At 45.7% G+C, this 12,059-nt stretch overlaps 1 long non-coding RNA gene across 1 annotated transcript in view; it reads left to right on the forward strand.

The window, feature by feature from the left end:
• The window catches only part of LOC122240552, a 50,409-nt gene extending 39,961 nt beyond the window's left edge, over window positions 1–10,448 (forward strand). Inside the window, exons 4-6 of the long non-coding RNA XR_006220333.1 lie at window positions 8,541–8,797; window positions 9,700–9,782; window positions 10,419–10,448. This is a non-coding gene — a long non-coding RNA (uncharacterized LOC122240552). The remainder of the gene's footprint in view (window positions 1–8,540; window positions 8,798–9,699; window positions 9,783–10,418) is intronic.
• The last annotated feature ends 1,611 nt before the right edge of the window (window positions 10,449–12,059 follow it).

Raw genomic sequence — 12,059 nt, forward strand, 5'->3', positions numbered from 1 at the left:
AAAATCTAATGCAAATAATTTTTTAAAAAAAGTACTCTTAATTGCATCCATAGTTAACCGATTTCTTGTTTACATTTCTTCTCTGTTGACATAATTAACTAGAGACATGGGGGGAGAACTTTTGCCATTTGGCAGGAAATGCCAGAGCAGAGCACAATGAGATGACGTTACAGGTTTAGGTTTAATTGTGAAGAGTCCTACAAACAGAGGTGACCTAGCTCTACCCCTGTGTTCCCAGAGCCTAGAATCCAAACAGGAAGTGGCCACGCAGAGAACAACACGGGGAGCCTGCTTCTCTGTGCCCTTCTAGTGCCACCACCACGCCCTCCATCAGACAGGAGGAGAGGACACTGCTTGGGAACACAGTTTCTTGTAAAGCTTAACACATCTGTATGTCATGATGCTTCAATCCCTGGATATCAGAAAAGTGGAGACGCGAGTGCACGTGCATGCCCATGTGATAAACACAAATAGCATTTATTGTTTATAATAGTAGAGAACAGCCTGGATGTCCACTGAGCAGTCGCATGGATAAATGAAGCAGTTTATTCGTACAGAGAAACCCTTCCCCAGCAGGAACAAGGAAGGCACTATGACACACGCAATGACATAGATGGATTTCAAAATGTTTTGCTGAGTGAAGTCAGGTACGGAAGAGCACACGTGGGGTCCCAGTTATATGAGGCTGAAGAACAGCTGGAAGAAACGTGGTAGAAACCAGCGATTTCCTGAGGAGGGTGGGAAGAGGTGTGCTGGGCATCTTGGCATCTTAGGGTGGCCGTAACCAGGGTGTATGATGTTTCGACACTCATTTGAATTGTATGCTTAAAATCTGCATTCCATCGGGTGCCTGTTACACCTAAAAATGTCAGTGTTGTGAAAAACACAGGTGTAGGAAATATTCCAGATTAAAGATTATCATTCTATAATCTAGTTCATTTGCCTGTATATCTGCCGTATTATTCTATTATCTCTGTTTTATCTACAATATTAGTAACCAAGACTCGCATCAGAAAGGACTGAATATCGATAGGGGCGTCTGGCTGGCTCAGTAAGTGGAAAGTGCAACTCAGTATATGGATTGTGGGCTTGAGCCCCATGTCAGATGTAGAGATTACCTTAAAATCTTAAAAAAAAAAAAAAAAAACCTTGATGGCTGCTACTGCTGTTGTAGATTTCAAGGATTTTAATTGTTAGCAAAGTAATCTTCACTGTAGCCTCATAGGTATTTAAAGTTTGGGGCCGGTCATTTTTAACACTTCTTGGGGTTTTTCATGAAGTCCCCAGTTAAAGAATGTTTTGGGTATCCGTAAACAGCTGGTAAGCTGGTGCCCTAAGTGAATGGAAATTAGAAGTAGCATGTCTTGGAGAATTCTTTCCTAGAACCATTATTGCTTTTCAGGCTTCCGACAAGTCAAGGATGTGCCAGATCAGTACAGTGTCTTGATCAAAGGTGCTCCTCTTATGGAGATTTTCAAGACTCCATAGTGTGGTCCCACTGGTGTCTTGTTTCTCTCCTCGGATGCCCTCTGTTGGGGACTCCCTGGCCACTGAGCCCATCTGGTCATTTGCTCCCTCCGCCTCCTACTCTGTTCCTTTCTTGTGAGTGGAGTCCCATTTCTTCAACTTTTGAAACTGTTGGGGATTAAGTACGCTTCACGTTGTGACTGGATTTTATTAGAGTCTTTTTGATGGTTACGTCACGTTCTGTCAGTGTGTCTGCACCAGAGTTTAACACCAAATTGTAGTTAAATAGGGGTGCCTGGGTGGCTCAGTCGGTTAAGCGGTTGACTTCTGCTCAGGTCATGATCTCGCTGTCCATGAGTTCGAGCCCTGCGTCCAGCTCTGTGCAGACAGCTCAGAGCCTGGAGCTTGTTTCAGATTCTGTGTCTCCCTCTCTCTGACCCTCCCCGTTCATGCTCTGTCTCTCTCTGTCTCAAAAATAAATAAACGTTAAAAAAAATTAAAAAAAAAATAAAAATAAAAAACCAAATTGTAGTTAAATATCAACATGTTGATGGAACCACAATTAGGCTAAAAGCTTTATTTTCTAAGACTAATTTCCCAGCATTCAAATTATTGGGTAAAAATGTTTCATGTATTTAGGACTTTTGATATTTACAAAACAAAATCCCCATCTTCCTTCCAAAACTTTGTGAATCTTCATCTCAAAATTATGCTCATTTTATTTCATCATTACCAGCACCAAGTATTAAGCTTTTTAACAAATTTCACAAAATAGATGGAAAATTTTAATTTACAGGCATTTGCTTATTTGCAGGGGTCTATCAATGTTTGTTTACCAGTATGTTTCTATCGTGTGAAGTCCGTTAACTTTTTGCTCCTTCTGAGTGAGGGTTCGGTGTGTGTTTTAATTCACAGGAACTTCTCACACCGTGAAAATACGTACTTTACTGTGTGTTGCTCTAAACCTATTTCCCAGATTTTCTCTCCCTGTTCACTTATTTATCACATCCACCTACTATATTTTTCTAATGCACATTTTTATGACCTCTTCAATTATTGCAAAACCTTGAAAATCTTCCTCCTACCAGAGCTTTGACAGTTCAAAAAATTTTTATTATGGGAAATTTTAAACAAATGCAGGCAGAAAATCTGCATCACTCAGTCTCCACGATCCCTCACATTCTGCGAGCTTCTAATGGCTCTGTCTGCTGCCCACCCCTCACTGATGAAGACGATGACGAGGGTTGTATTTTGTAACCTTTGACATGAAATGTACATACATCATAATGCCCAAGTCTTAACGGTACATGTTTGACTAATGGACACGTGTGTAACATCTGGGATCCCCACCTCTGCATAGAGCTCCCACTGAGTCCCCCCACCAGAAGATCCATTGTGATTTTTTTTTTTTTTTTACTATATCGTATAATTTTTCCTTTTAAAGCCCTGAGATTTGGCAGATTTTAAGTTATATATGTACTATTTTTCTCTAGGGTTTAAAAAATATTTGAATGCTTTATGTACTATTCTGCACACTTAAAACTTTACCAATATAAGGTTTACACTCAACTTTTGTTTTTTTCCCAAATTATAAGGCCTTTAGCTTCCATTTTCCTTGAATTTTGATGCGTCCTTCATTTTATAAGGGGCAGGTTGGGAGCACAGTGTGCATTTGATAGTATCAACATTATCTTTCCCAAAATAGGTGAAGCATTTACATGAGGGGCAAAAATTTTTATATATCAGAAGAAACCTATAACTTTTACTGGGCACTTGCGTTGGCTTACCAAAAGCCATTGATGCTCAAGTGATCACTGTTCTGATAGGATGGGCTGTATGGTCATCTATAAAAGTTAAACTGCTCTTAGTAAGTTTGGAGTTTGAATTCTGCATAGGAGGAAGTCGAAAGAATGAATGCGAGTAAATTGGCTGTGAAAATCAGCAACTGTAATGAACGTGGGTTTTGGGTTTGGTCTTTACATGATGAGTAAAGCTTTGCGTCCACCGTCTGCGATTCTCAGAAGTGAGGTGTCTGCTCTCCCGGGCCAGTCCATTTCTACAAAGTCCCGTCTTCGTTGTGTGCCTGGTTTGACAAAGGACCCCCGATGAGGTGGGAGAGGTATGTCTGGGGGAGAGGGTGTGAACAGGGACTGAAGACAAGACAGAAGGAGGCCTAGAAGGTGATCAGGAGGTCATAAAACTTACGAGATGGGGAAGGAAGACGGGTGTGCATGGAAAGTTTTTTCCAGACCGTTGGTCACAATGAAAGGCTATGTAAAACCTTGGTAATCTTTTCGTGAAAAAAGAAAAAGGCCACAAGTCAGCACAGTTGGTGTTGCTGAGTGACACAAACCCGTGGTGCAGCGTCTGAAGGGGATGGGACCTCAGAAGCCCAAGTCAGTCACTCCTTCCTACAGACTCCGGCCAGGGCTCTCCCTTCACGTGTATCTTTCCCTAGAGGCCATTCTCCACGCTGTTGGGACCACGTGCCTCCTATGGACCGAGTGTGCCCCCATGTTCCTGTGCAGAAGGCCCTCCCCTGGGTTGCTGTGTTTGGACACTGGGCCTGTGAGGTGGTGTCAAAGGTCATGGGGGGAACGGATCCTGTAGATCGTGCCCTCCAAAGAGGAGGAAGAGGACCAAGAGCCTCTTAGAAGAGCACACAGGTGAGGACACAGGGAGCAGGTGTCATCTGCAGGCCCTGTGAGCCCAGGGCAGAGTCACGAGAACCGGTCCACCTAGGCCACCACCTGTGGTCCGTTACGAACGCCTGCACCAAAACCACCTCTCAAGCCCATCACCCACTTTCCCAGCCGTTCCACGTCTGCTCATTCATTTCTTCCGGGTCCGTGATGGAGCCACACATGTGTGGTTCCAGGAGCGGACCCCTAACCCGTCCTTGCCAGAGGCCAGCCCACCCACCCTGCTGACCTGAGGGGTCCCCCTCCTGTGAGCTGGCACCGAGGCCGGTGCCTGTCACCAAAAACCCCGGCAGGAAGATGCATAGCACCCCCCCCCCTTTTCTGAGGATTCCCTCTGCTACCATGAACAGAATCAGCCTTCAACTCTTGTAATTCTGCTCTGATGGCACCCAGACCACCACTGTCACAGCATTAACACACCACCTTTTAGTTCCTTCGGAGAGTTGACGGGCCTCAGCGAGGCTGGAAGGTACATGTCGTTGAGAGTGTGAGTGGAGCCTAATCCTGCTGGCTGTTCGGAGTCCCTGAGGAATCTCGAGGCCAGTCTGCCCTTCCTGAATAGTTTGAAGACGACTCTTTCTAATGCAGCATACGTTTTTCACCTGTTGATATAATTCAGGCTACTTTCCATTCTGTTGGCCAGTAAGCATGTTCCATACTTTCTAAAAAAATTCCCTGTCCTGAATCTGTGGAACAGGCATTTCTTCATAATCTTTGACAAATAACATCATTTGCCATAACTGGCTGTAGGTGCTGAGAATGCAGTAAAGAGAAGAATGTGTCTGCGCTTATAGGGATGTAGTTTTCATCATTGGGGTGAATGATCGACAGACTGGTCTGCCTGCGCTCGGTCAGGGAAGCAGTGTGGCAGAGGAAAACCAAGCACAGTCTGTAGCGGATGACAGGAGTGAGGTGGCCACCTCAGGGAGAAGTCGGCAGCTTGTCCAGTGTGGTGCCTAGAGCACAGGTGTGGGAACCCGAGAGGGAGGCACTCACCTTAGGGGGAGGAGTGAGCCCATCCCTGAGGTAAGGAAATGGGACCCAGGTCAAGTTCAAGCAAATGAGTGGCAAAGGGCTGAAGAAACCATGGGTGGTGGAGGAGGGGGGGGTCTGCATCCTGATGGTGAAGACGGTGGGAATATTTGCCTTGTTCTGAGCTGTGAAGCTGTCGGATGGTGTGGAGTGTGAGTCCCACTGAGTAATTCTGTCTGTAGGAGCTCCTGCTGCTGCGTAGATGGGGGACCCAGAGCAGCCATGACCCCAGACAGGGAAGTCCAGTGACGTTGCCATGTTCCAGGAGACACGTGGGGGTGGCTGGGATTAGAATCAGGTGTCCACCGTGGAAGGTGTCAGCTATCTGAAACCAGACATCCACTCTGCTGCTGTGGGGGTTTTGTACATGGTACACAACAGCGAGAATTCTCAAAGCGTCTGAGCAGATGGTATTGCCCTCCCCTAACAAGGGGACAGGTGCCCAAATTGCCTTGTAAACTGGGAGCAAATGGATTCCAATGCAAAAGACACGAAGGCTGAACCCAAAAGTGCATTCCGGACGCGGCTTGGCCTTGGTCTGTGTCTGTGCTGTGCCCTTCTCCCCGATTCCCCTTCCTGACTGAGCCTGGGTTCCGTCTCCAGAAAACGGTTTCTGTTTCTCCTTCCCACTGGCAGGCAGATTTCTCACTTTCCAGGCCCTGCTTTCACAGCATTTCTGATGTGCTTGAATGAGCAGCAAAGAACATTGTGATGGTCTGGTGCCATGAGGGCAAGGCGAGGAGATGACAGACGGGGTTTGAATGTAGCAGGGACAGGGTAGCCCCTCTCGAAGCAAATCCATTACACTCTGGTGGCAAGCCTCCCCCCAAAACCAACAAGCCCAGCAGTCCTGTTCCACCAACCACATTTGCTAGGTGCCTCATCTGTTGCCAGGAGGATTCTTAGGCCACCAAGTCTACTCTTCTGTTTTAAAATGTATGCATGTAGGGGCACCTGGGTGGTTCATTCGGTTGAGCATCTGACTTCAGCTCAGGTCATGATCTCCTGGTTCATGAAATTGAGCCCTGCATCAGGCCCTGTGCTGACAGCTCAGAGCCTGCTTTGGGTCCTGTGTCTCCCTCTCTCTCTCCTCTCTCCATTTTTTCCCTGCTTGCATTCCCTCTCTCTTTCTCTCTCAAAAATAAAGATTAAAAAAAAGTTTGTAAGTTAATGACTAGATAATGCCGTCACCCTCCAGAATGAAACCAATGACTAAGACTTAGCTGAAGCAGCCATTTCACCAAGGGTGCTTTACAGATTCCAGACAGACTTTGTTCTCTTCATCTAGGATGCCTTCACACCATGACTTGCTCTCATCCATCTCTGTTGTTCTTCACCTTTTATGTAGTGTAGACCGAAAAGTAACTATTGAAATATTATGAACTAAAAGGCAACCTACTGAATGGGAGAAGATATTTGTAAATGACATGTACAATAAAGAGCTACTGTCCAAAATCTATAAAGAACTGACTCAACACCCAAAAACCAACCCAGTTTGAAAATGGGCAGAAGACATGAAGAGGCATTTCTCCAAAGACCTATGGATGGCCAACAGACACACAAAAAGATGTTCCACACCGCTCATCATCAGGGAAATGCAAATCAAAACCACAATGAGATATCACCTCACACCTGTCAGAATGGCTAGAAGAAACAGGAAACAGGTGTTGGCATGAATGTGGTGAGAAACGAGCCCTTGTGCACTTTTGGTGGGAATGCAAACTGGTGCAGCCATTGTGGAACAGTTGAAAATAGAACTACCCTATGATCCAGGAATTGCACTACTGGGTATTTACCAAAAAAAAAATACAGAAACACTAATTTAAAGAGATACATGCACCCTGTGTTTTCTGTTGCATTATAATAATTGAAACCTGTACACACACAGGAATATCACTCAGCCATAAAAATGAAATCTTGCTCTTTGCATCTACACAGATGGAGCTAGAGAGCGTAGTGCTAAGTGAAATAAGTCCAAGAAAAATACCATATGATTTATTAAATGTGGAATTTAAGAAAACGAATGTTGGGAAAAAGAGGCAAACCAAGAAACACTCTTAACTCTAGAGAACAGACTAATGGTCACCAGAGGATAGGTGGGTGAAGGGATGGGGAAATAGGTGATGGGGATGGAAGAGTGTGCTTATGGTGAAAAAAATAAAATAGTGATAATACGAGGATCTGAAGGAACCAAGGCATGAAAAGCAGGAGAGGAAACAAAATGGTGGGACTTCGTGGACTTTGCTGATTGGTTAACTTGTGGAGACAGTGGTTCACCTGTGGCAGAATGAACAAAGACAAAAATACGTATGTGTGGCATTTTGTGTTCTCTAGGAGGATCTTTATTTTAAAAAAATTTTTAATGTTTATTTTTTGATAGAGTGTGAGTGGGGGAGGGGCAGAGAGAGAGGGAGACAAGGAATCCGAAGCAGGCTCCAGGCTCTGAGCTGTCAGCACAGAGCGTGACGTGGGGCTCAAACTCACAGACTCTGAGATCACGACCTGAGCCAAAGTCGGACGGTTAAGCGACTGAGCCACCCAGGCGCCCTGGATCTTTATTTTAAATAACGGTATTTACTGAATACAAATTGTCATTGCGGAAATTACTCTGAAATGGCTTGATTCACAATTTAGAAAATAGCACAAAACAAGAATTAGTCCCAACAATTGTAAATAAATGGTATCCCCCTGCTGGCATGAAGCGTTCAGCGATCTCCCGGACATATGCGTATTTAAACAGCACACGGGTGAACTCAATGTTGCTTGTCTGTTTTTATAATTTAAAAACCTTTGTGAAAGAAATCCGTGTCATTAGTCTTGGGAATTTGAGTGTTAGTTGATTTACTGGCTTGATACAATCAGAGTTAACGCCGAGTAGATGGGAGTCTGGCTGACAGGGGTGGGTCTCTGCCCCACACAGACACTCAGGGACCCAGAATGACAGAGGCACTTCTGCCTTCTCAGACCACACTGGGTGTTGACGTTCCGGCAGCAGAGGGTGGGATGAAAGCATGCTGGCTCCGGTCTGGGGGTGCTGGCACCCACCTGTCTACCTTCCAGTGGAGGAACTGAATCACACAGCCACCCCGCTGCGGAGGAGGCTGGGAGGTAGGGGGCAAGCAGGTGAGGCAGCTACGCCTTCCGTCTGATCTCAGCTGCCTGGCGTAGCCCACGAGGGGTCACTGGAAACCTTTCTCAGTTTGCCCTTTCACTTGGGTCCTCAAAGCAACCACCTTTTCCAACCCTGCAGGGCCCCCAGCGTTTGGTCTCCCTGTTTTCTTCACTTCTGATGGGAAGCTGCTGATTCGTGTTTGAATTCATTTGATTTTTCTAACCCAGACTGAATGCAGCCAGCACCAACCGGCACATGCTGATGCAGTTGTTTTCTGGTCTCTTCCTGGGAGTTTTGGGCCTGGCCAGCCTCTGGTTGTGCAGACTCACCAAATGCTTTGGCCACGGTGCAACACCGATCTCGAACCAGTGCCTTACGCCTCTGGCTGACATCAACGCCGTGTCCCTCAGCGTCTTTCTGTGTCAGCACTCTACTTCCCGTTTTTACATGACTGAATTCTGGATGCTGTCGTGAACCTTGAAATGTAAGTGCCTCCGATGCTTTTTTTTTTTTTAAGTGTTTATCTTTGAGAGAGAACCTGAGCAGAGGAGGAGTAGAGAGAGAATCTGAAGCAGGCTCCAGGCTCCAAACTGTCAGCACAGAGCCTGATGCGGGACTTGAACTCATGAACTGCGAGATTGTGACCTGAGCTGAAGTCAGATGCTCAACCTGTCTGAGCCCCCGGGTGCCCTAAGTGCCTCTGACGTTAATCTGGGCCTATTAACGACTTTGGGCAAGTGGTACCTGATCACGGAATAACTCAGGCCCAGGCTGGTGGCTGTTCCTTCACCTTTCCAGCCCAGTGTTCATGCCCAGCCAGGGGTGGGAGATGAGGGAACCCTGGGGTCTGGTGGCCCACCCACACTGGTGTATATCCCCGTGTCCACCACGCACAAGCCCCTCTCTGTCACTTGGCCCCGCCTGACTGCAGAGGCCCAGGAACGAAGCCCCCCAGATGGCCCTCCCCAGTAGCCCCCCTCGGAATGGGGCAGGAGGAGAGAGCAGGGCTGACATTTCTTCCCCGTGCCGATTCCAAAGCTCCTGGGTAATTAGAGTCAAAATGGCGTGGGTTGTAATATTTACGTCGGGTCAGTTGTTCCCTGACGAACTGTACTTCTGTTTTTCCATCTTTCCTGAGCTTTCTCTAAGTGGCAGTGTAAAATGGGAATTCGTGAGGGTTCGTGTGAGCCTCTTCAGGACTCTTCACCGCCAACCAGCTGGTGCCTGGTTTTGCCCCCTCCTGGCTCTCCATGACTTGTGCCCCCACTGATCTTTGCCAGTTCCTTTTCATAAACCTTAGTCCTAGAGGTCGCGTGTCGCTTACCTTAAGATCTCCTTTTGCTGGAGGCCACACACAAACTGGGCATCTTTTTGGTTTTACTCAAGGAGGACTGTTCCAACCTGGGTCTGTGGTGTAGAGGTGCTGCTGTTGTGCTGATCTGGATGTCGGATTCCAGTAACACACGCAGGTGGGTAAGAATAAGTATATCCAAGCTTGTAATCCCAGTCTCCCGCTTTATACCCAGAGTCCCAAAATTATAAAACCAGCCTGATGTGAGAAATGCTTTAGAAAGCATTTCCATTAAAAAAAAAATTAATATAAGGCTAAAAGAAGACCTGTGTAATTTTGACAGAGTTTATTAATGTAATTTATTAAAATTCTAATCTTGATTCTATTGGATTCACGTACACATCAGGGTGATTATGTTCAGGGAAAGGACGTATGCTAATAACATTCGATGTTCAGCTTACACCAACAATTCCTGTACTTATAAGTACTTTATCAGCATGTTTGTATGGTTATACCTGTGTGCTATTTATAACGTGTCTTTATACATTTTAGCAAAATGAAAACATATTTAGAGAATATTATGTGTAATAACACTGTATATAAAGGTAATTTATATACAATGAAGTTTTTTTTTCCTGATAAAAAAGCATAGTCATTTTAGGAAATAAAAAAATATATATATAACGCTAAATATGAAAGTAGAAATATAAATTTAAAATCACCTACAGTCTCTACATGTCTGCATTTCAGTCTGATTTTTCTCTTCCAATTTACAAACTGACTTTAATGAATTTTTTTTAATGTTTATTTTGAGAGAGGAGAGACAGCACGAGCAGGGGAGGGGCAGAGAGAGAGGGAGACACAGAATCCGAAGCAGGCTCCAGGCTCCAGTCTCTGAGCTGTCAGCACAGAGCCCGACGCAGGGCTCGAACCCACGAACCACGAGAGCCTGACCTGAGCCGAAGTCGGCCGCTCAACCAAGCCACCCAGGTACCCCTACAAACTCTGACTTTTATCATAGTCACAACTTCTATAAAAGTTCTTATTCTTCTAATTTGTGAAGAGCCAGTCACTCACACACCCACTAAGCCTTCACCCTCTGTACTGTTATTCTCAATGCCATGACAGGACAGCAATTGTAAGGTCAGAAAATCCATCGCTCACTATTTTACATACCAACACGTACCGTGTCCGAGGTAGTAAACCTTGTGTCTCATCGCCACAGCGTTTCAGCTAATTGAAGCAGGGTCTGAGGAAGGACCCCAGAGGCACACATCTGCACTACTCTGAAACTCCAGCAAATTCAAAGATAAGTTCTGCCAGTTCCTGGTGCATCTCCAGTTTCTTTCCCATTGTTCTGTGAGGTGAGGTTCCAAAATCTGATTCATCGTGTCAGCCTCACCTGGAAGTGAAAACCATGGTCTCCAGGTTGGAAACCCCTGTTCAAGAGAGACAGCATCTATGTGGGATGGAGATCCATTGTCCAGTGAAAGTCTAGACCAGGACCTTAAGTGGTTGCAATTAGAAAATAATAAACAATTTTTAGAGCAGTTTTAGGTTCACAGCAAAACTGAGAGGCAGATACAAATATTTCCCATATAACCCCAGCACCCCCCCCCCCCGCCCCGTCAACCTCCCCCACCTGATGATACATTCGTTACAATCCATGAACCTACAATGTCACGTCATTATCACCCAAAGTCCATAGTTGACATCAGAGCTCATGCCTGCTGTGCATTCTATGGGTTTGGACAAGTGTCTAATGACAGTATCCATTGTTACAAGATCACACACAGCAGTGTCACTGCCTTGAGAGTCACTGATCTTTTGACTTTTTGTTGTCTCCAAAGTTGTCTTTCCCAGAATGTCCTGTGGTAGGAATCCTACAGTATGGAGCCTTTTCAGGTTGGACTCTTTCACTTAGTATTTAAGCTTCCTCCATGTCTCGGCTTGAGAGCTCACTTCTTTTTGAATAATCATTGGATGGACCACAGTTCACTTATCCATCACCTACTGAAAGACCTCTCGGTTGCATCCAAATTTTGGCAGTTATGAGTAAAGCTGCCATAAAATCCCCGTGCAGGTGTTTGTGTGCACATAAGTGTAGAGCTCCTTTCGTGCACACTAAGGGGAGTGATTGCCAGACCGTATGCCAAGAGTATGTCTCGCGAGAAACCACCAAACTGTTCCCAGGTGTGTGCCATCTTGTGTTCCCACCGGCTCTGAGCATCCTTCTTGCTTCACGTCCTCATCAGCACGTGGTGGTTTTAGTTTCCCAGACTTGGGACATCGTCATACGTGTGTGGTGATATCAGTCATTTTATTTTGCATTTCCCCGACGACATGTGATGGAGATTGTCTTTTCACGTGCTTACTTGCCACGTGAATGTCGTCTTTGGCACGACGTCTTTGGCACATTTGTTAATCTGGTTGTTTGTGTTCTCACGGTTGAGTT

This window comes from Panthera tigris, chromosome B4 (assembly GCF_018350195.1).
Source record: "Panthera tigris isolate Pti1 chromosome B4, P.tigris_Pti1_mat1.1, whole genome shotgun sequence".
In the NCBI taxonomy this organism is placed as follows: Eukaryota; Metazoa; Chordata; class Mammalia; order Carnivora; family Felidae; genus Panthera; species Panthera tigris.